Raw genomic sequence first — 23,047 nt, 5'->3', positions numbered from 1 at the left:
TACAAACTTTATTTGCAGTTGTCCCCTTACCGTTGAAGAAATATTTCTCGAAATTGTTTTTCAATGTTCTGTTCTCTATTGGGACTGTCTGGTAGTCAGAGGATGTGGTTGATTCCAGTCAGTAACTTATTTGCAAGACTCGTACGAAACTTGCCTGTGGAAGTCCATATAATATGGAGGGCAGTGTGAGAAAAATAGCCACTGCATAAAGGCCGTTTGAATTTGTGAGTCCGTACAGAGCTGAGATCGTATGGAAATTGCAAGAAGGCTCAGCCGGTACGCAGAAACACTTGAAGGAATCCGTCACGTTTTGTATGGTTTTAACATCATGTAGTCTAAGGTAAGTCATCGCTGCCTACAATTATTACAAATTTACATAACAAGTTGAGGTTGTCTAACGTAATTGTATTGAAAGAGTGGTTTCTTAGCGACAGTTCATCATGTTGCCGAATGTTTCATCAGAGGACGTCGCGAATTAATAACACCTTCCGTAGAATGACGTCTAGTAGAGCACAGTAGTGTCAGTGTCCAGTGTTCTGCAGTTGTGGCCATCTTTTACTTTAAAGAGAAAAAAAGAAATTTGCGAATTAGTTCTGTTGCTGGAGCGAAGGTTTTTCATCGTGACAGTTAAGAATCTACGATGTGCTGCGATTAAACTGTGCTAGCGGGATAAACTTCCTCATAATTTCAATAAGCAGGCCAAAATAATTGGTTTCCGGAAAATGTTTCCAACATTCTGGTTGAAGTCACGAGCCCAAGACGTGTTATGTGTGTCCACGAACAGTGCGCGACTATTGGTGAAAACGAACTACTTTTGCTAAAACTGTAACTATTTTTTTAATCACTTTACCTTGATTTTCCTCTGAAGCAATAACACTTTTTCCTTGAAAATGATAATTGCGTCGGGTAATAAATTCTTAGATTTCAGAATATAATTTGTACTTAAATAAGTTCTCTTTCCTCTCAAAAAACTTCGATTTTCTCAATTTATTTAGTCTTTTTTACCTGTGTCAGTATGCTCTACCCTGCCACTTGGGAGTCCGGAAGGGAGGAGGATTATCAGGGTGTACGACCTTTTATTTTGAAGTTTCGAGATTAACTGAAACTTAGCTAAAAAATTGCCAGAAAGCTTGGCTGTTATACCCAGCCTGAAAGACACAGCTGGTCGCTTCGCAGATAACGCGAGTTACCAACGTACCCTGCCCGACGAACAAATAAGATCGTGATATCTTGAGGCCATTTCAGGAGCTCGTTCAATAAACGAAAAGCGACACTAACCCGAATTAGTGCCAAAAAATCGATGTGCTCCTAACCATGATACATTTTTGCGCTGGCTGTTTTCGGGAACTGTGGTGGAATTTTATTGCTGAACAATCAGTAGATCTACGTAGAGGCAATCATCACGAATAAAATTTCTGACAGTTTTGGTTGACTTGCTGCTGCATGTTTTTGTGTGAGAGGTTAGCTTCAGCTTCACCTATTTCAAGGTTTTACGTGTAACCTAATGATATTAACTTGGAGAAATTGCTATTGGTCGACCTTATTCTGACCTACTTAAAATAGTTGCCATTATTTGATGGAATGGGCGATGTCACAGTTCGGCAAATGTGAAAGGTGTTCACTACCACACTCCGCGACCGACCAGCATTCATTCCAGCAGTACCTGACCTCATGACTGATTCCAGTATATCGAACTGTAGAGATTAACATCCGAAGAATCGTGAAATTTCAGTAAACACCAATGTCCTATTCGAGTTAGGATCATAACTATATTTAGGAGAGTTGCTGTAATAATACGGAGCTGTGCTTTATACCGTCTTAAAACCCCAAATATACTGGAGTACGTAGAGCGATACGTACTTGATTTGACTAATGTGTTTTAATGGTGATAATTTCATAAAGTTTTTACTCCAAGATGCTGTTCTAAAATAAGAAAGTTCAATGGCCTTCAAAAAATTCAAGTCTTACGGCATTTTACGTGTTTTCTGGCAGTCGTGTAGACAACAAGGGAGCTAACTTACCCGTGTTGCTATTTTAAAGGCACGCAGCACAAATATCAATTTATTGGTTACTAGAATTAAAAACATTCGTTGCTTTCCTATAAAGGCCATGTATAACGCTGTTGCCGGCCCGGGGTGACCGAACGGTGCTAGGCGCTACAGTCTGGAACCACGGGGCTGCTACTGTCGCAGGTTCGAATCCTGCCTCAGGCATGGATGTGTGTGATGTCGTTAGGTTAGTTAGGTTTAAGAAGTTCTAAGTTCTGGGGTACTGATGACCTCAGAAGTTAAGTCCCATAGTGCTCAGAGCCATTTGCACCATTTTTTTATAACGGTGTTTTGTTTCCAAACAGATGAAACTGTTGTTTATTCAAAGAAGGAAAAGAAAATTGACTAAGGATACATATGACTATGTTTCAAGATGTTATTTCCTTCACAGACTAATATAATGTAATGGAAACCCTTTTGGAATAACTGGTACACTACAGAAAGCTATTTCTCAACGACTCAGAGTGATGATGCTGTGGAGATAAATATCTGTGAACACGAATAAGTCAACACAGCAGACATTGCCTGATATGGAAGATATGGGTCACTTAATTTTTTCTCGGTACTAACAGAAGTTAAGCATCATCCTCGTTAACTCTGCAACATATAGCCACGTCACCTACACAGTTCTACTAATTACGCTCCATATATGAAGTCACTATTTTCTTTCCTCTCCATAACGGCCGTGCATTTGAACAATCTCTCTACAAATTAAACACCGAAACGTCTGCTCCCAATGATATCCATATTTAACGTCCATTGCGAAAATACGCCGATGTCTACCACAGCCATTAATTTTTGTTGTCGATAGTTCTCTAAGTAGAATTTTGATTGCTTCAAAACCGAAGTACTGATCAATATTTCATGCGTTGGGGTTTTAAGTCCAATCATTTGGTGCTCGGAAACTTAACTTGATGATAATTGCATAGGAGTACAAATCTCTTCTGTAGTTTTATTTCAGAGGGCTGACGGATTTTAATTTCTTCACTCTGTTATCTGTAGCAATCAAACACGTAACAGTTATAAATTCCTGATTTACAGCAAGAGGTTGCTTTATTCTAAAAAGGTAAACTTTACCTACTTTCATCAGTCTGATTCAAATGATAACTAGGATGTAGACGTTTACACTATTTCACAGGTAATTAAAAATTTTAACATTAAAATTAGTATACAAGTCTTACGAAACTAGCCACCTTAATATGAAAATTATGTAAGTTAACTGCAATACCAGGAGGGATAAGAATTATAGTGTTTTACTTATTATACTTGTACAGTATCGTGCGAAGAATGAAATTTAATTTTGTAAATGATTAGGGGCTAAAGGGAGCCACTTTGACACACTGAGCTGGTAGCTCTACCAGCAGTAATTATTCTATCCGGTTTTTCCCTCGTATCGAGCAGTGCTCAGGTGGGCCGACCGCGGCGGCCAAGCGGTTCTAGGCGCTTCAGTTCGGAACAGCGTGACCGCTACGGTCGCAGGTTCGAATCCTGCCTCGGGCATGGATGTGTGTGATGTCCTTAGGTTAGTTAGGTTTAAGTAGTTCTAAGTTCTAGGGGACTAATGACATCAGATGTTAAGTCCCATAGTGCTCAGAGCCATTTGAACCATTTGTGCTAAGGTGATACATAAGGCTACAAAAGAATTTTCGCTACCAAGGTCACGTGTTGAATTTTTTTTATTTCCTCAATGACCAGCTTCGACGAGTCTAGCTGTCGTCTTCGGATTTTCTGCAAATCATGTTACTGTACATTAATCGTACTACCATAACGAGGGAACACTCCGTTTATAAAACAAAGGTGTCACATTGGCTTGTTTCATAAGAAGAATGTGTTCTCGTTACGGGTGTGCGATTCATGCACAGTAATATTATTTCCAGAAAATCCGAAGATTACTGCTAGACCTGTCGAAACTGGCCATCGAGTAAACAAAAATATAGGGTGTTTATAAATGAATATCGGGGTTTTAACGCTTTATAATATTTATTGTATTACACTTACAGTTATAAATGACATGTTAAATGAAAGAGCAACTCAAACAGTTTTACAAGAACCTTATAAATGTTGAATGTGAGCACCATTTGTCACACGGCACACATCGAGTCTATAGCCGAGTTCTTCCCAAACGTTGATAAGTGTGTCTTCAGTGACCGTAGCAACTGCTGCTTCAATCCGGTTTCTTAATTCAGGGAAGTCTGCTGGTAGTGGAGGCAGGTACATACGATCCTTGATGAAGCCCCAAAGGAAAAAATCGCATGGCGTTAGGTCGGGTGAACGTGGTGGCCATGCAAAGCAAGCCCTGTCGTTGGGCCCATTGCGTCCTATCCAGCGCTTGGATACAGTGAAGTTCAACCAGTCGCGTACTTCGCTACTCCAGTGTTCACATGGCACATTTATAAAGTTCTTGGTAAAACTGTTTGAGTTGCTCTTTCATTTGACATATCATTTGTAACTGTAAGTTTAATGTAATAAATATTATAACGCGTTAAAAATCCAATATTCATGCTTTAACACCCTGTATTTGAACCTGCGGTCATAGTTGAACAGCATGTGCAACCTACATAAGGATACGTGAGTCCAAGCTGCTTCAACTCCAGAGCACACCAACCCTAGCGTCTGGTGAGCGAGGATCAGCATCTCCCGGCAACATGTACCAGATGTTACCAGTGTGTGAGAGCCCTACAGGCCAGGGCAAAAGTCGGACAATTTCGCCACCGTGAAAGTCAGGACAGGATGGGCAACACGTGGTCCTGTGTTATCCTGTTGAAATACAAGGTCACGGATACGTCTAACGTATGGGATGACCATCGGCTTTAATATCTGAGAAATGAAAGGCCTGCTTCCCAAATTATCAATTACGTAAACCAGTGGTGGTCTTGTTATATACAGCTCAAGTTATCACGCCAGCTGCTGGGTCCATTTGGCGATGACGAGTGCAACATCCTCGGAGCCTCCACTCAGGGATACTTCCATCGTGATACAAGCAGAATCTCAACAGACGACGTGAAGTCGCTCATTTTCACTATGTGCGGACTTCTGTTGTCCTGTCGAAGGGAGCCGCACCCGTTGTTGCTTCTGACTTGACCGCACTGACCGTACGAGTTCACAGAGGCACGTCCCATCCGTAGACGAGCACAGTCCCCGCCACTATACTATCACGTGGAAGGTAACACATGAGAACACAGAATGTCCAAGACGTACCGCTGTACGCCAGCTGCTGTGGCCGCGTGGTTCTAGGTGCTTCAGTCCGGAACCGCGCTGCTGCTACGGTCGCAGTTTCGAATCCTGCCTCGGGCTGCTTCTAGTATCCGACGAATAGTGCCGGATGACCCAACACGTTGCAAGGAGTCTATTAGGATGTGCATGATGCACAATACGGCTATCGTGACATGTAGAGGTCTGACTTTGTCGAGCGGCAGCATGAGTATGAATATGCCTGTTATTTACCGAAGCAGTCAAGCATTAGGCCAGTGTCACGTCTGAGTGCTCCACAAATCTGGATACTGCTCGATTCCACCAGCCGCTCAGATCGAGACCCACAATGAGTCGCACTTAAAACTCTGTCAGGTGCCAATAACGTCGTTTCAAACGATTAGGTGTTATCTCCATTTCCTTCACAGTGATCACTCACAATCTGACGCTTTTCACGCCCCGTATGTACCCCATCACGCCTCGTAATAACACTAAACACAAAAAAACATTAATGCACTCTGGTGGCCAGTCTACCTCTCTCGGAGAATTGCAAATCTAGTCATTCACATACCTCACTTTTCAGATAATGACACGAAGGGTGGGGGGGTAGGGGTCGGTAGGGGAGACGTTACATAACTTACTTGAGTCATTTGAACAACTTCCTGTTCCGGTAGCAGACAGCATCGAAACCGTGACTCTCGGTAGATCTCAGTATATGTCTAAATTCCTCTAACGTCGACGTGGCCATTAAATGCAGTTCTTGCTGTGCCCTGGAACGTACAGTCTCAGAGTTTTACAGGAATCGTTAATTTGACGAAAAATTTCTTCATTATAGTCTCCCTCTGAATATAGTTGTTCACTCACTGTTGATAAATTAACTAGTGATGAGTCATGCAGCTCCTATACTAGCCATCTCCTCTAGTTCCAGTAATCTAACTTCCTTTGGGTTCCACATCCGTGTACGGTATTCTAAAATCAGTCGTACGTTTTAAGGTACCTCAATTCTGTATTCTTATTGTGAGTCTTAGTTTACTTTCTGCCTTTCCAGTAGCTTTAGTTTTGAAATGTAATTTATCTACGAAATAAATGGCTCAAAAAACACTCAATCCGTCGCTGAAATTTTTTTTTCTGTATTGTTTTTCCATTGGGACATTTACCAGCTACGATTAATGAAAAGAGGAGATTCAAAAGAAGTCCATGTTCGTCATTGGTGCAACGGCCGCAGAAGCGGATGCTACCACAGATGATGATGATCTTCATGGACCGCTAACCATTGTCGCATTTTACCAGCTGCTAGGTATGAGATGATCTGTTTGGCGCAAGAAAACGCTAATGAAATATCATTAAGAAAGTCCACATGTATCGTTCAAGATGCATAACTCTCTTTATTCACGGGATGCTTGCAATGGAGGCAGACACAAGTGGCACATGCCACGCTAGAGTGCTGTGACGCCTGGGTGCAGCTTGTTGTCTCGGGTGCACCGGAAGAGGGAGCCAAGGAGACAACGTCCAGCGACGTCACGGGGTTGTTACCCACGCCGTGCTGGCGTTGGCATACGAGCTCTCCACAATCGCCTAGAACTCTAGAAAGTGGGTAACAGGCGCACTCCATGACACTGTAAACGGCGCCCTGGAAGACATTCATGTTGTCTGTTGGTGCTCAGTTATGCAGCAGGATTCCATCAAGACAAAAGATGGCAGCATCGGAAGCTGTTTGGGCTGGAAGATGGCGACTGCTGATTCTCGACATTCTAGACTCAGCGGTACTGCGGCTCATGGGGGTATGGCTCCCAGGTGGGACTTGCTGCTTCGCCAAAAATTGTATGCGTCTGCAAGGACAGAAATTAGACCAACATCGATCCAACTCCCAGGGTCGACGGCTGCGAACTGCCAGACCAACATATAGGTCCCTACTCCTGGCTGCAGACTGATACACTTCCACTGGAACGACGCCTTCAGTCAAACTCGCGATTGTATTTCTATGCACGATGCTCTTCGAGCCCTGGGGGCTCGTCTTTACGTGCTTTAACAGTCTACATATTTTTTTTTTCAAATTTTAGGTCAATTCTCGTCTGTTTCCAGCAGTCGATGGATGGTTTTCAAGTACAGTATGGGCAAACAGGCTTATGTAAGTGTATGTATTCCCCATTATAGAGCCCGCTACGAATTCCTTTCCTGTGCTAACCTCTTCATCTCAGAGTAGCACTTGCAACCTACGTCCTCAATTATTTGCTTGACGTATTCCAATCTCTGTCTTCCTCTACAGTTTTTGCCCTCTACAGCTCCCTCTAGTACCATAGAAGTCATTCCCTCATGTCTTAGCAGATGTGCTATCATCCTGTCCCTTCTCCTTATCAGTGTTTTCCACATATTCCTTTCCTCTCCGATTCTGCGTAGAACCTCCTCATTCCTTACCTTATCAGTCCACCTAATTTTCAACATTCGTCTATAGCACCACATCTCAAATGCTTCGATTCTCTTCTGTTCCGGTTTTCCCACAGTCCATGTTTCACTACCATACAATGCTGTACTCCAGACGTACATCCTCAGAAATTTCTTCCTCAAATTAAGGCCGGTATTTGATATTAGTAGACTTCTCTTGGCCAGAAATGCCTTTTTTGCCATAGCGAGTCTGCTTTTGATGTCCTCCTTGCTCCGTCCGTCATTGGTTATTTTACTGCCTAGGTAGCAGAATTCCTTAACTTCATTGACTTCGTGACCATCAATCCTGATGTTAAGTTTCTCTCTGTTCTCATTTCTACTACTTCTCATTACCTTCGTCTTCCTCCGATTTACTCCGTATCACATGCAAAATCAGTAGTGACTTTTTTCTGTTTTCTACCTGGCGGTGCATACTGTCCTGTCTGCTCACCTCTTGCTTTACCAGGGCATTCTCGTAAAGCCTATTATTTTGTGGAGCTTCACTCCCTCCTTACTTTAACAAACCCATCACGCATTTGTCTCAAAATACTCTTTTAAAGAATCTTGACAAACATTTGCAAAATGTTTTCATTGTACATTGTGGGTTTCTTGTTTCCTAACAGAGCAAAAAACACAAATTTCCTGGACTTATTCTCTAATTCACAGGGCTTAGGACGATGTGTAACGTATAATGATTTATCTAATTCATTACTTATTAACTAGCATAGTACTTTTCGTATAAGATAACCCCTCATACACTCTAGCTTACAGTCTCAAGCACTCTTCACATAATTAGTAAGCTCTTCCCCCAAGTCTCAGTTAATTAATTCTTATTCTCTTCTGGTAATCTAGCTAATGGATATATGATGAAATGGTAAATCAAGGTGATGTATACGTTCTCGTCTGATGTAAAAAAAGAATACACAAATCGCATTTAGAACCACTACAGTAGCGGAAACTGTGACGATGATAGCCACGACATTGTGACGTTGCTTATCTCAATGTAAGTACTTGCACTCCTGAGGTCCGTTCCTTCTGTGGTGCTACTAACTCGTCTAATAAACGTAGCAAATCTCTCCCCCTCCCTCTCGCTCTCGCTCTCTCTCTCTCTCTCTCTCCTTCTCTCCCCACCCCCTCCTCTCTCTCTCTCTCTCTCTCTCTCTCTCTCTCTCTCTCTCTCTCCCCCTCTCTCTTGCTCCCGCCGCGAATTCATCTCCTGCGACGCCCTCTTCATTTCAGAGGGGCACGTGCAACCTAAGTCTTAATTATTTCCTCGATATATTCCAATCTCAGTCTTTCCCTCTACAGCTAACTCTAGTACCACGGAATTTATTCCCTGATGTCTTAACAGATGTGGTATCATTCTGTCTCTTCTTCTTGTAAGTGTTTTACACAAATTTTTTCCTCTGAGATTCTGCGTAGAACCTCCCCATTCCTTGCGTTATCAGTCCACCTAATTTTCAACACTCGTCTGTAGCACCACATATCTCTTCTATACAGGTTTTCCCACAGTTCATGTTTCACTACCACAAAACGCTGAGCTCCTAACGTATATTCTCAGAAATTTCTCCCTCAAATTAAGGGCTATTTTTGATAGTAGTAGACTTCTCTTGGACAGGGATGTCCATCTTGCCAGAGCTTGTTCTGTTCGTCACTGGTTATGTTGCGCGTAGGTAGCCGAATTTCCAACGGCCTTGCCGCAGTGGTAACACCGGTTCTTGTCAGATCACCGAAGTTAAGCACTGTCGGACTGAACTCGCACTTGGATGGGTGATCATCCGGTCTGCCGAGCGCTGTTGGCAAGCGGGCTGCACTCAGACCTAGTGCGGCAAACTGAGGAGCTACTCGACTGAGAAGTAGCGGCTCCGGTGTCGGAAACTGACATACGACCCGGAGAGCGGCGTGCTGAGCACATGCATCTCCATATCCGCATCCAGTGACGCCTACGGGCAGAGGTTATAGTGCCCAGTCGGTATCGTTGTGCCTTCATGGCCTGTTCGGGAAGCGTAGGTAGTTTTTAGGTAGTAGAAGTCCTTAACTTCATCTAGCTCCTGACCATCAATCTGCTGTTAAGTTTCTCGCCGTTCTCATTTCTACCACTACTCACTACTTTTGCCTTTCTTCGATTCACTCTCAATCCATATTCTTTACTCATTAGACCGTTCATTCCATTCAGCAGATCATGAAATTCTTCTTCACTTCCACTGACGATAGCAAAGTTATCTGCGAATCGGGGCTAAACCATATCCCTGCCTCGCACCTTTTTCAATCCGAGGACTTGGTACTTGGTCTTCCTTCTCGTACACATTTCATATTACCCGTCTGTTTCTTGTTGTGGACTGGCAAGACAGCCAATCCACTATGACAGGAAGCCTAAAGGCACGCGTTTAAGCTCACGCAGGCTGGCGCGAGGTCTGGAATAGGACAAGGAATTGAGACTAGCAAAAACAGTACGTATCTGTTGGAATACTTAACTTTAATCCATAATTGGTGAACATCGCTCTTGACGGTACATGTTTTACAGCATCAATAGTAACTGGTAATGGCGCCTTGCTAGGTCGTAGCAAATGACGTAGCTGAAGGCTATGCTAACTATCGTCTCGGCAAATGAGAGCGTATTTTGTCAGTGAACCATCGCTAGCAAAGTCGGCTGTACAACTGGGGCGAGTGCTAGGAAGTCTCTCTAGACCTGCCGTGTGGCGGCGCTCGGTCTGCAATCACTGATAGTGGCGACACGCGGGTCCGACGTATACTAACGGACCGTGGCCGATTTAAAGGCTACCACCTAGCAAGTGTGGTGTCTGGCGGTGACACCACATTTCTATGGATTAATCCTATTTTCTTCAGTTTTCGCTCATTTTGCACCATTGACATCGTCGAGAGCTTTTTCCAGATCGACGTATGCTTTCAACGTGCCTTGATTTTCGTCAGTCTTGCTTCCATTATCAACTGAAACGTCACAATTTCCTCTCTTCTGCCATAACCTTTCCTAAAGTCAAACTGATCGTCAGCTAACTGATCCTCAATTTTCTTTTCCGTTTTAAGTATATTATTCTTGTCAGGTACTTGGATGCATGAGCTGTTAAGCTGCTTGTGTGATGTTCCTCGCACTTGTTAGCTCTTGTAGTCTTCGGAATTGTGTGGATGGTACTTCTTCGTAAGTCATACGGTATATCTCCAGACTCATACACTCTACACACCAACATGAATGGTCATTTTGTTGCCACTTCCCCAATGATTTTAGAAATTCTAATGCAATGTTATCTATTCATTCTGCCTTATTTGATCTACTAAAGCTCTTTTAAGCATTGATTCTAATACTGGATCCCTTACCTTTTCCAAATCCACGTTTGTTCCATTTTCTATTACAGCAGACAAATCGTCCTCCTCATAGTGGCCTTCAGTGTACTCTTTCCACCAATTCGCTCTTTCGTCTGCATTTAACATTGTAATTACAGTTGCACTGTTAATGTTACCACTCTTGCTTTTATTTTCACCGTAGGTTGTTTTGACTTTTTTGTATGCCGAGTCAGTCCTTCCGACATCCACATCTTTTTCGCTTTTCTTCACTTTTTCATGCAGCCATTTCGTCTTAGCTTCACAGCACTTCTATTTAGTTCATTACTAAGTGACTTGAACTTCTGTGCCCCTAAATTTTCCTGATTTTGTACTTCTTTTTTGCGTCGATCAAATGAAGAATTTTTTCAGTTATCCATTATTTCTTCGCAGTCACTTTCTTTGTTGCAACGTTTTTCTTTCCAACTCCTCAAATGTACTGCCTACTGAAGTGTTCCATATTTATCTATAGTCTTAGAGAACATCGAGCGCGTCTCTTCACTCCGTACTGCCTCCGTTTCCACCTTTTCTTCGTATTGATTCTTCCTGACAAGTCTCTTGAATTTCAGGCTACTATTCATCACTACTACATTGTAATCAGAGTCTATATTTGCTCCTGGGAACTCCTCACAATCCAGTATCTGATTTCGAAATTTCTGTCTGACCATGATGTAATCTGACTGAACTCTTTCCGTATCTTCCGGCATTTTTCAAATATACCTCCTCGTGTGATTCATGAACAGTCTTGGTTATTACTAACTTAAATTTATTACAGAACTCAATTAGCCTTTCCCCTCTCTCATTCCTAGAACCACACCCATATTCTCCTGTATACTTTTCTTCTACTCCTTCCTCTGCAACCGCATTTTAGTACCCCATGATTATTAGATTTTTATCTCCCTTTACGTAGTGCATTACCCATTCAATATCATCATATATTTCACCTTCGGCTTGCGACGTCGACACGTAAGCCTGAACTATCGTTGTCGGTGTTGTTTTGCTGTCGATTATGATGAGAAAAACCCTCTCATTGGACTGTTTACAATAACACACTCTCTGTCTTACCTACTCATAAAGAATCCTATTTACCATTTTCTGCTGCCTGCTGTTGGTGTTACTCTATACTAATCTGACCAGAAATCCTTGTTATCTTTTCATTTCATTTCACTGACCCCCACTATATCTAGATAGAACCTTTGCAGTCCCCTTTCCAGATTCTCCAGTTTCCCTACCACGTTCAAGCTTCTGACTTTCCACGCCCTGAGTCATAGGGCGTTATCATTTCGTTGGTTATTCAATCCTTTTCTCATGGTCACCTCCTCCTTGGCAGTCCTCTCCCGGAGGTCCGAATGGGAGAATATTCCTGAATCTTTTGCCAATGGAGAGATCGTCATAACACTTTTTCAATTATAGACCACTTCTCCTATGGAAACACGTTATGCGTCTTTAATGTAGTGGTTTCCATTGCTTTCTGCATCCCCATGCCATTGATCATTGCTGATTCTTCAGCCTTTCGGGGCAATTTCCTGCCCCAAGGACAAGAGAGTGCCCTGACCCTCTGCCCGCTCCTCCGCCGTCTTTCAGAAGACTTCGGCTGCCAGTGCTGATTACGAGGGTTGTTTTTTAAGTAAGGGCCGTTTTTATTTTTTAAAAAAGATACAAATACTTTTGTAAAAAACTTTTATTTTCTGATTCTACACACTTTTACCTATTTTTCTGCATAGCTGCCTTGTTTATTTAAGCACTTGTCATACCGTACAACTAAGTTTTTAATTCCCTCTTCAAAGAATTCGGCCGCCTGCTCTGACAGCCAAGAGTTCAAGGCCGCTTTCACTTCATCGTCGTCATTGAAGCGCTGCCCGCCAAGATGGTGTTTCAGGTACCGGAAAAGGTGAAAATCGCTAGGAGCAAGGTCGGGGCTGTATGGTGCATGGTCCAAAACTTCCCAGCCAAAAGAATCAATCAAATCCCGAGTTTTGAGAGGTGTGAGGCCTAGCGTTACCGTGCAGGAGCAAACCTCCTTTTGTCGGCATGCCGCGCCTTTTGTTTTGAATTGCTCTGCGGAGCTTCTTTAGAGTTGCACAGTAGGCATCTGAGTTGATTGTCGTTCCTCGTGGCATAAAGTCCACTAGCAAAACACCGCGCCGGTCCCAGAACACAGTTGCCATAATCTTGCGCTTTGACAGCGTCTGTTTGGCTTTGACATTGACGGGTGAGGTTGTGTGTCGCCATTCCATCGATTGTTGCTTGCTTTCGGGAGTGATATGGGATGCCCATGTTTCATCTCCAGTGACAATTTGACTCAACATGACATCCCCTTCTTCCTCGTAACGAATCAAAAAGTCCAATGAAGTGGCAAATCTCTTACCTTTGTGGTCCTCTGTGAGGAGTCTGGGTACCCGCCGAGAACACAGTTTCTTAAAGTTTAGGTTTTCAGACACAATTTTGTACAAAACCGATCTTGAAACTTGTGGAAATTCCAAAGAAAGAGTAGAAATTGTGAATCTTCAGTCCTCACGAATCTTTGTTTCGACTGCAACCACCAAATCATCAGTGATCACATAGGGCCGGCCTGAGCGTTCTTCGTCATGGACGTTTTGACGGCCATTTTTAAACTCTCTAACCCATTAACGCACTTTACCTTCACTCATTGCATTGAAGCCATAAACTTCTGTTAACTGACGATGAATTCCTGCAGCTGATAGGCTTCTCGCGGTCAAAAAACGTATCACTGACCGTATCTCACACGTGGTGGGCGATTCAATAATCGTAAACATTATAAAGTAGCACAGCGATGCGTACATGTCAGCTACAGAGCTGAAACTTGCATCAGTGTGAACGGGAAGGATGCCGGCAAGTGACGCGGTGGCTTGTTGCGGCGAACACGCGAACTACGGGACTATACGCGCGAACGGCCCTTACTTAAAAAACAACCCTCGTATTATTCAGAATTTAAGCGGTAGTGGTTTCTAACCTGGAAATGGGGACTTTTTATCGTTACTATTCGAAGACGGTACCCCTAGACCACGGTCTCATTAGAGAGGTCACATTGTGGGTTGTCAAAACGTCCAACAGCGTGTGAAGTCAATACAACACAGGCTGTGTCAATTTAATAATTGTTATATCAGTGACAGGAGCCAGGAGATCGAATTTTGGAACACGTATTATGTTCGAGTATAGTGACTTTTCCGGAGACTAGAAATCTACTCTGTAGGAATCAGCATGGGTTTCTAAAACGACGATCGTGTGAAACCCAGCTTGCGCTATTCGTCCACGAGACTCAGAGGGCCATAGACACGGATTCCCAGGTAGATGTCGTGTTTCTTGACTTCCGCAAGGCGTTTGATACAGTTCCCCACAGTCGTTTAATGAACAAAGTAAGAGCATATGGACTATCAGACCAATTGTGTGATTGGACTGAAGAGTGCCTAGATAACAGAACGCAGCATGTCATTCTCAATGAGAGAAGTCTTCCGAAGTAAGAGTGATTTCAGGTGTGCCGCAGGGGAGTGCCGTAGGACCGTTGCTATTCACAAAATATATAAATGACCTTGTGGATAACATCGGAAGTTCACTGAGGCATTTTGCGGATGATGCTGTAGTATATCAAGAGGTTGTAACAATGGAAAATTGTACTGAAATGCAGGAGGATCTGCAACGAATTGATGCATGGTGCAGGGAATGGCAATTGAATCTCAATGTAAACAAGTGTAATGTGCTGCGAATACATTGAAAGAAAGATCCTCTATCATTTAGTTACAATGTAGCAGGTCAGCAACTGGAAGCAGTTAATTCCATAAATTGTCTGGGAGTAGGCATTAGGAGTGATCCAAAATGGAATGACCATATAAAGTTAATCGTCGGTAAACCAGATGCCAGACTGAGATTCATTGGAAGAATCCTAAGGAAATGCAGTCCGAAAACAAAGGAAGTAGGTTACAGTACACTTGTTCATCCACTGCTTGAATATTGCTCACCAATGTAGGATCCGTACCAGATGGGGTTGACAGAAGAGATATAGAAGATCCAACAGAGAGCAGCGCGCTTCGTTACAGGATAATTTAGTAATCGCGAAAGCGTTACGGAGATGGTAGATAGACTGCAGTGGAAGACTCTGCAAGAGAGACGCTTAGTAGCTCGGTACGGGCTTTTGTTGAAGTTTCGAGAACATACCTTCACCGAGGAGTCAAGCAGTATATTGCTCCCTCCTACGTATGTCTCGCGAAGAGGCCATGAGGATAAAAATCAGAGAGATTAGAGCCCACACAGAGGCATACCGAAACTCTTTCTTTCCACGAACAATACGAGACTGTAATAAAAGGGAGAACCGATAAGGGGACTCAAGGTACCCTCCGCCACACACCGTCAGGTGGCTTGCGGAGTATAGATGTAGATGTAGAATTTCACGCTTGCTGTTGCAAGTCCTACCATCAATTAGTACTTCAGTACTTAGTTGTCCCGCAACTCCATCTTGGTCAAGCACTTTGGCTTCCAGCCCTCGTTACAGGCTACTATTACTACTTCTGAAGAAAAGGAGTTAACCCATCTCTTTTTTGATATAAGGTTTTGGGGACAACATTCCCTGTGACATCCAAGTGCTTCGTTTTTCCCCAAGAACAATTGTTCGTCACGTGGCTTTTCGTAACTCTAAACCGTTCTAGCCTGACAGATCTTAACACACTTCCTTTGGTGCTCTTGCAGTTCTGTAAATGCTTCTCGCAACCTCCGTACTTCGTTTCGCACCTCCCACGTGTTTTACATCAATTGTAGTGTCTACTGATGACTAATTTTTATGACATCCACTCTGATAGCATTTGCTACTCTTTCCCCTGAAGAGGTATGGAGCAACCAGGAGCATCGCACTCATCTCAGTAGTTTGCCACTTGGGAGAAAGGAATTTCCTTCATTTCCCGTTTCCGTGCGTATATGCTGCACGGTTCATCGATACTTATAACAGTTAACAACACTCCCTACCTACAGTCTCCACCGTCATGAAAAATCCCCCAAAATAAACGTTGCATACTAACAAAAATAAACATGTAACATCTCTAAACAAAAACTCATTACTACACGTATTACCAACGATAAAGATACAGAAAACAGATTAGTATGCTACTCATTGACGTGATCAAAGTGCATAAGGTGTCTCCTGTGCACCCTGTTTACTCGTTCTTTCTTTGTTTTCACTTTTTTCCTACATTTTTACATTCAGTGCGCTGCAATGGCGACATTAGAATCACTTGCGGCAAAACATCTACACCCGCTTTAAATGGCTCCACATGCCCTACGCGAACACCAGATTTTTTCCAGAGTGAGACTTTCACTCTGCAGCCGAGTGTGCGCTGATATGAAACTTCCTGGCAGATTCTGAAAACATCCCCCAGGCTGTGGCTAAGCCATGTCTCCGCAATATCCTTTCCTTCAGGAGTGCTAGTTCTGCAAGGTTCGCAGGAGAGCTTCTGTAAAGTTTGGAAGGTAGGAGATGAGGTACTGGCAGAAGTAAAGCATGTGAGGACGGGGCGTGAGTCGTGCTTGGGTAGCTCATTTGGTAGAGCACTTGCCCGCGAAAGGCAAAGGTCCCGAGTTCGAGTGTCGGTCCGGCACACAGTTATAATCTGCCAGGAAGTTTCACAACAGAATTTTTCGTTGCTAGCTGGAACGTGACATTGGCAGGTGACTTCATTTCTAAGACGATGTACTGTACTTGGTAGTGGAACAACAACTTTTTGTCGTACCTTACATGTGTAGGGATTCATCATTAAAACGTATTGGCCCATTATGTACTACAGTAACATACTACATACTACCCTTTCATTCCCGATGCTCATGAGTTTTCTGTTCTCCATTTCAACACCCTGAAAAACATCATATGACGTTTTCGAAAATTTCAAATGGCTCTGAGCACTATGGGACTTAACATCTATGGTCATCAGTCCCCTAGAACTTAGAACTACTTAAACCTAACTAACCTAAGGACATCACACAACACCCAGCCATCACGAGGCAGAGAAAATCCTTGACCCCGCTGGGAATCGAACCCGGGAACCCGGGCGTGGGAAGCGAGAACGCTACCGCACGACCACGAGATGCGGGCTTCGAAAATTTCTTTATTAAATTACGTTGTCTTCCATTGTCATGTTTTACTGTCTTAAAGGTTGAAAACAGTTTCCTACCGCACACTGCCTCATGCGGTGAGTGTCTCTTTCCGTCATGCATTTTAGAGTTCTATCAGGAAACAGTCAATGGGAGATACCTCAATCATAGTGATAGGTGTTCATATAAGGACGAAGCATGTGGATGTAGGACAACTTGCATAGCTGCTTCATTGTTTCAGACACATATTTAGTGCCCTGATCTATGATTATGATGTCGGGAACACTAAGCACCAGCTGTTCACCATAGCTTACGGTACTGTGCTCGCTTGGTGGTCCGAAATAACAACCATTCTGAGATAAAGAGAAAAATCATCTATCTTGTCAATGTGTAACAGTTACCTGCGTGTGTGTGTTATTAAATGGACCTAGAATACCCATCCTCTGCAATTTGAAACGGTTTAGGCGTTTTCGGTCACATCTGTTATGGGACTTGTTGATGACTGAGATTGGCGCATTATGAACATACTTTACAATCTCTCACATATTGTTCCACATCTTGTTTCTTGTCCTCGACCAACACTTTTAAGCCAGTCGTCAGTCAGTTGTTCTCCATCCACAACAATCTGCGAACTGCTGCTAAAGCTGTTTTACCAGACCGAGCTGTACTCCTGGCACTGGACCGTAGCCAACAAGGGACGATTTCTGACACTGGATACCCAATGAATTTAGACCATAATCTTCCTTCTTTCCCTCCAGATACCACAGTGTCAGACTGGACCATTTCTGACGCTAGACCTAAGGCCCATGGGACCAGACACTACACTGGGTGGCGGTGGTAGGTCGTCAAATTCTGGAACTTGATGGACCACCAGCCCTTGGTGAAGGTTACCAGCTGCTAGGTCTTTCTCATGTCCAAAGGCACTAATATAACGTGATTAACAAAGTACACATTTATGGTTGACAAATACGCAACTGTCTTGACTCATGGGCTGCTTGCAATAAAGGCAGGGCGTATGTGGCTCACACCATTTTGGAATGCGGTGATGCTTGGCTGCAGCACACTGTCTCAGCCACACCATCAGAGGGAGCCATGTCCAACATGGTCAAACGATCAGTAGCCACACTGTGTTGGCACTGCCGACTGCGATCTCCAAAGCCGCTCGCAACTTCAGATAGTGGGTAGCCAGTGAGTGTCGCTCACACTGTAGACGGCTTCCTGGAAGGCACCAACCAATTCTGTTCAAAGTGCATGTAGTAACACCCAGTTATGCTGCTGCCTCCCATCAGGAGAAAGCTGGCAGCATCAAAGTCTGCCTTCAGGAACAGAGGTGGATGGTGGAAAAGAATCGCTCCCACGATCACAAATAATGGTATACTCTCAGTACCTGCTGGTTAGGAAGCCAAAAATCCCGTTGAAAGATGGCGCCGATAACTCATATGCAGTCTGGACTCGAATGGCTGAGGGTCGCGGTTGTAATATCTACCGATTGGGACTTGCTGTTCCATTAAATTATGTAGACAGTTAGCCAAGTATGCGTTAGATCAACACAGTCCCACGCCACAGGCCGATAAAGTCCTCGCCTCCACGCTTGTAGTCCGCAGACTTACCTCCACTGGACCAAGAGTAGCACTCATACAGTGCTGGCCCTGTGCTTTGTCACTGTGAGGCGGCAGTGACATCGCCTGGCCTGCTTTTCTTGTCTGGTCAGCATTCTGGTTGCCCCAGATTCAGCTAGAAAGTGTATCAACTTCGCCTTTCATGAATGGTGGCGGAAATATTTTGCGGAGTCAGTTAACTGGACAGCTATTCTTGCATCCGAATTATGCCTCCTTACTTCACTCAGCATTGTCAACACAATGATGACATCGTTCTCTCTCTGCGATGTCATACTGCTACATTGGCACTTTGTGCATCCCACTCTTATGGTGTGCAACAATTAACTCTGTCTTGCAGTCATATTACGTGCAACGTCAGCAGTGATGGGCATTCTACTTGGCTGTTGTGTATTGACCTGCTTTGGTCGCCTCTTGCGTTTTTTGGGAAAGACTTCAAAAATTATTTTCTCAGCCACATAAATCTTATTACGCTGTGGGACATCATGGTTTACATTAGTAAGCTCCAGTGTTATGTATATCTTCGTCAAGCAAGAATGGCAGAAGCTACGAGAAGGGTGCAGAAGCTTACCGTTGACATTCCGAGAAAAGACGTTCCAGGAATGGACATACATCTCTCGTAATTGCCACGTTGTGAAGATCAGAGAAACAGAAGCCCCTACGACAGTCATTCTCCCACACACCATTCGATAAATGAGCAGGGTGGGTCAGAAACGACGGTGGTATCAGAATTACACTAATGTGCAAAACGTGAGGACGAGAATAATTCTCGCTTGATGTGTCACTGCCAAGTTACATTGCTCGATGAATCCTGGACCGTACATCGTTGTACTAAGAACTGCTATTGTGTATCACAAAAGGTAACTGAAACAATTACGCCGTGAGCCGTACAGAAATGAATCGTTTATTAAAAGACAACAATGAAGCGGTAAGGAGTTGGCTGTAGTGGATAGCTACTGGGACCACAAAACAATGTGCACTAGAAAAGCAATTTATCAACAAAAATTTAAACCTTTTACAGTGAGAAAATACACAGTTAAATACAATCTGAAACGCCTGAGAGTAAGATGGCAATGACAAACCAACCAGGTCACCACACCTTGGAGGGCCAAAATGAAATTATCAGACGACTCAAGTACCAAGCAGTTACAACAAACTTTATTAATCGCTCAACGGCGTTTCTCGTTAACAGATAATTGGAGAGCATGAATTGGCTATACTTAGCAACAGTAAACAACGGCTTATGGTGCAGTGATGAATGTCTTCCACTGAGAAGCAAAAATAATTTATAGCGTTAAGAAGTTGCAGTACAAGTGGTTAACAAAGAATTACATGCGAAAATCAATTAATCATTCTTAGGAATTGCATAAACCCCTTAAGGATCAATAATATATATCAACCACAGTGAATCCATTTCAGTTTTACGTGTAATTTTATAACCAATTTTCAGTGTGGAACACGATGCCTCGATCATGATGACCAGTAAACGACAAAAGTGACCGAACTTCAGTGGACAGAATTACTTTACAAGCAACCTTAATTGCAATTATGACAAATACAGAGCAACAAAATTAACTGCCAGCAACCGTTCAGCTAACTTCGCAATAGTTCACTTGTTCTTGATTAACAGACATTAGTATTCATTTAGGTGGATCTTAAGATTAAGCACACAGAGCTTTATGGCGCAATGACTGGCCGAAGCTTCAGAGTCTACATCTGCATCTACTTGGATACTCTGCAAATCACATTTAAGTGCCTGGTAGAGGGTTCATCGAACCAACTACGCAATAATTCTCTATTACTCCACTCTTAAACAGCGTATGGGAAACAAAGAACATCTATATCTTTCAAAGCGAGCTACGTTTTAATTATTTTACCATCATGATCGTTTCTCCCTATGCAGCTTGGCATCAAGAATTTTTTTCGCCTTCGGAGGAGACAGTTGGTGATTTAAATTTCATGAGAAGATCTCGCCGCATCGGAAATGCCTTAGTTTTAATGATGTCCACACTAAACCCTTTATCATGTTCGCGACACTTTCTCCTCTGTTCGTCGATACTACAAAACGTGCCGTTCTTCTCTGAATTTTATTGATGTACTCCGTTAATCCTATCTGATAAGGATTCCACAACGTGCAGCAGTATTCCAAAAAAGGACGGACAAGTGGAGTTTTGCAAATCTCTTTAGTGGGCCTGTTGCATCTTCAAACTGTTCAGCTAATAAATCATAGTCTTTGGTTTCCATTCCCCACAGCATTTTATGTGTGTTCTTTCCAGTTTAAGTTGTTCGTATGTGTAATTCCTAGGTATGTAGATGTATTTTCGGGCTTTAGAATTGACTGATCTATCGTGAAACCTTAGTCTAACAGATTCCTTTTAGCATTCATGTGGATGACCTCACAGTTTTTATTATTTAGAGTCAACTGACCCTTTTTACACTATACATATATCTTTTCTAAATCGTTTTGTAGTTTGTTTTGATCTTGTGATGTCCTTACTAGACAATAAACGACAGTATCATCTGCGAACAACCTATGACGGCAGCTCAGATATCTCCTAAATCGTTTCTGTAGACAAGGAACAGTACAGAGTCTGTAACACAATCTCTGAGAACGCCAGAAATCACTTCTGTTTTACTCAATGACTTTCCATCTGTTACAACGAACTGTGATCTCTCTGACAGGAAATCACGAATCCAGTCACATAACTCACACATTATTCCATAGGCAAGGAATCTGATTGCAAGCTGCTTGTGAGGAACAGTATCAAAAGCCTTCTGGAAATCTAGAAATAAGGAATCAATTCGGAATCCCTTGTGAATAGCACTCAACACTTCGTGTTAGTAAAGAGCTAGTTGTGTTTCACAAGAACGATGTTTTCTAAATCCGAGTTCACTGTGTGTCAATAGACCGTTCTCTTCGATGTAATTCATAATGTTGCAACACAATATATGTTCTAAAATCATGCTGCATATCAATTTCAATGATGTGGGCCAATAATTTAGAAGATTACTCCTATTGCCTTTCTTGAATACTGGTGTGACGTGTGCAACTTTCCAATCTTTGGGTACGGATCTTTTGTCCAGCGAGTGATTGTATATGACTGATAAATACGGAGCTATTGCATCAATATACTCTGAAAGGAACCTAATTGTTATACAGTGTGGTCCCGAAAACTTGCTTTTACTAAGTAATTTGAGTTGCTTCACTTTTGCGAGGATATCTACCGCTAAGTTACTAAAGTAAAACGTATACTAAAAGTTGCCCCTAGACCGTGCAGCTTGAATTTACTTTAGCAAGGTTTTTTTTAAATATTTTTGAATTAAATCATGTACAGCTTAAATATAAAATACCAAAGCAAGGTCAATGCTTGCTATCACAGGTTACCGGAATGCAAACAGCGGAAATAGCAGAATAAATATATTGGCAGAATCAACTAGGCCCGGTGGGCAAAACGCCAAATAAAGAAACGACATAATCTTCTTCTTCTTCTTCGCGAATGGACCACTTAGGACCACGCGTAATCAACATTTGTTGGCCTTCCTTTTCGCCCAGTATTCCTTCATAAACACCGAATGGGCTAGCTTTCGTTGCGTAGACCATGTATGTCGGTTAGTTTTTCTCTCTTCTTCCTCAAAACCCCTTGTGTTTGTGATTTTTCTGATTTCATTTCTATCATGTAGTTTGGAGACCCTAATTCTCTCAGGTCTTTTTCCGTCTGTTTGTACCAGTTCGGTCTTGTAGTTTTGTTCTTTAAAAATGTAGGGATTTTGTGTGTTAACTGTTTGAGTCCATTCTTTCTAAGTGCCCCATGAATTGGATTCTTCTCATGCGCATTGTGTCTCTTATTTTGGAGATATTTTTCTATATTTCTGCATTGGGTTCTGGATAATGTACCCCATCTTTAGTTCTTGCTCCTAGGATTTTCCTCATTATCTTACGTTCTTTCACTTCTAATTCCTCTTTTAGTGTTCTGTGTTGAAGGTTTAGTGTCTCAGATGCGTAGAGAGCTTCGGGTTTAATTACTGTTGTATAGTGTCGTATTTTGCAGTTCCACGAGAGACTCTTTTTGTTGTAAATTTTTTTGTTAACTGAAACGCCGTCTCCATTTTCTGGACTCTTGATCTGACAGATTCCTTTTCGTTACAATTTTCTGCAATCCATTCACCTAATATTTAAATTCTTTTACTCGAGAGATGTAGTTATTACCAATTTTGAGATCAGAAGGTGCATCTTTGACGTCAGTCATAAATTTTGTTTCTTCAAAAGAAATTTGTAATCCTATTTTAGCTGCCTGTTCTTGTAATAATTCTAGCTGTTTCTGTGCATCGGTAATGTCTTGTGCG

The sequence above is a fragment of the Schistocerca cancellata genome, chromosome 2 (assembly GCF_023864275.1).
Source record: "Schistocerca cancellata isolate TAMUIC-IGC-003103 chromosome 2, iqSchCanc2.1, whole genome shotgun sequence".
Lineage (NCBI taxonomy): Eukaryota > Metazoa > Arthropoda > Insecta > Orthoptera > Acrididae > Schistocerca > Schistocerca cancellata.
Note: the sequence above shows the minus strand (reverse complement) of the source record.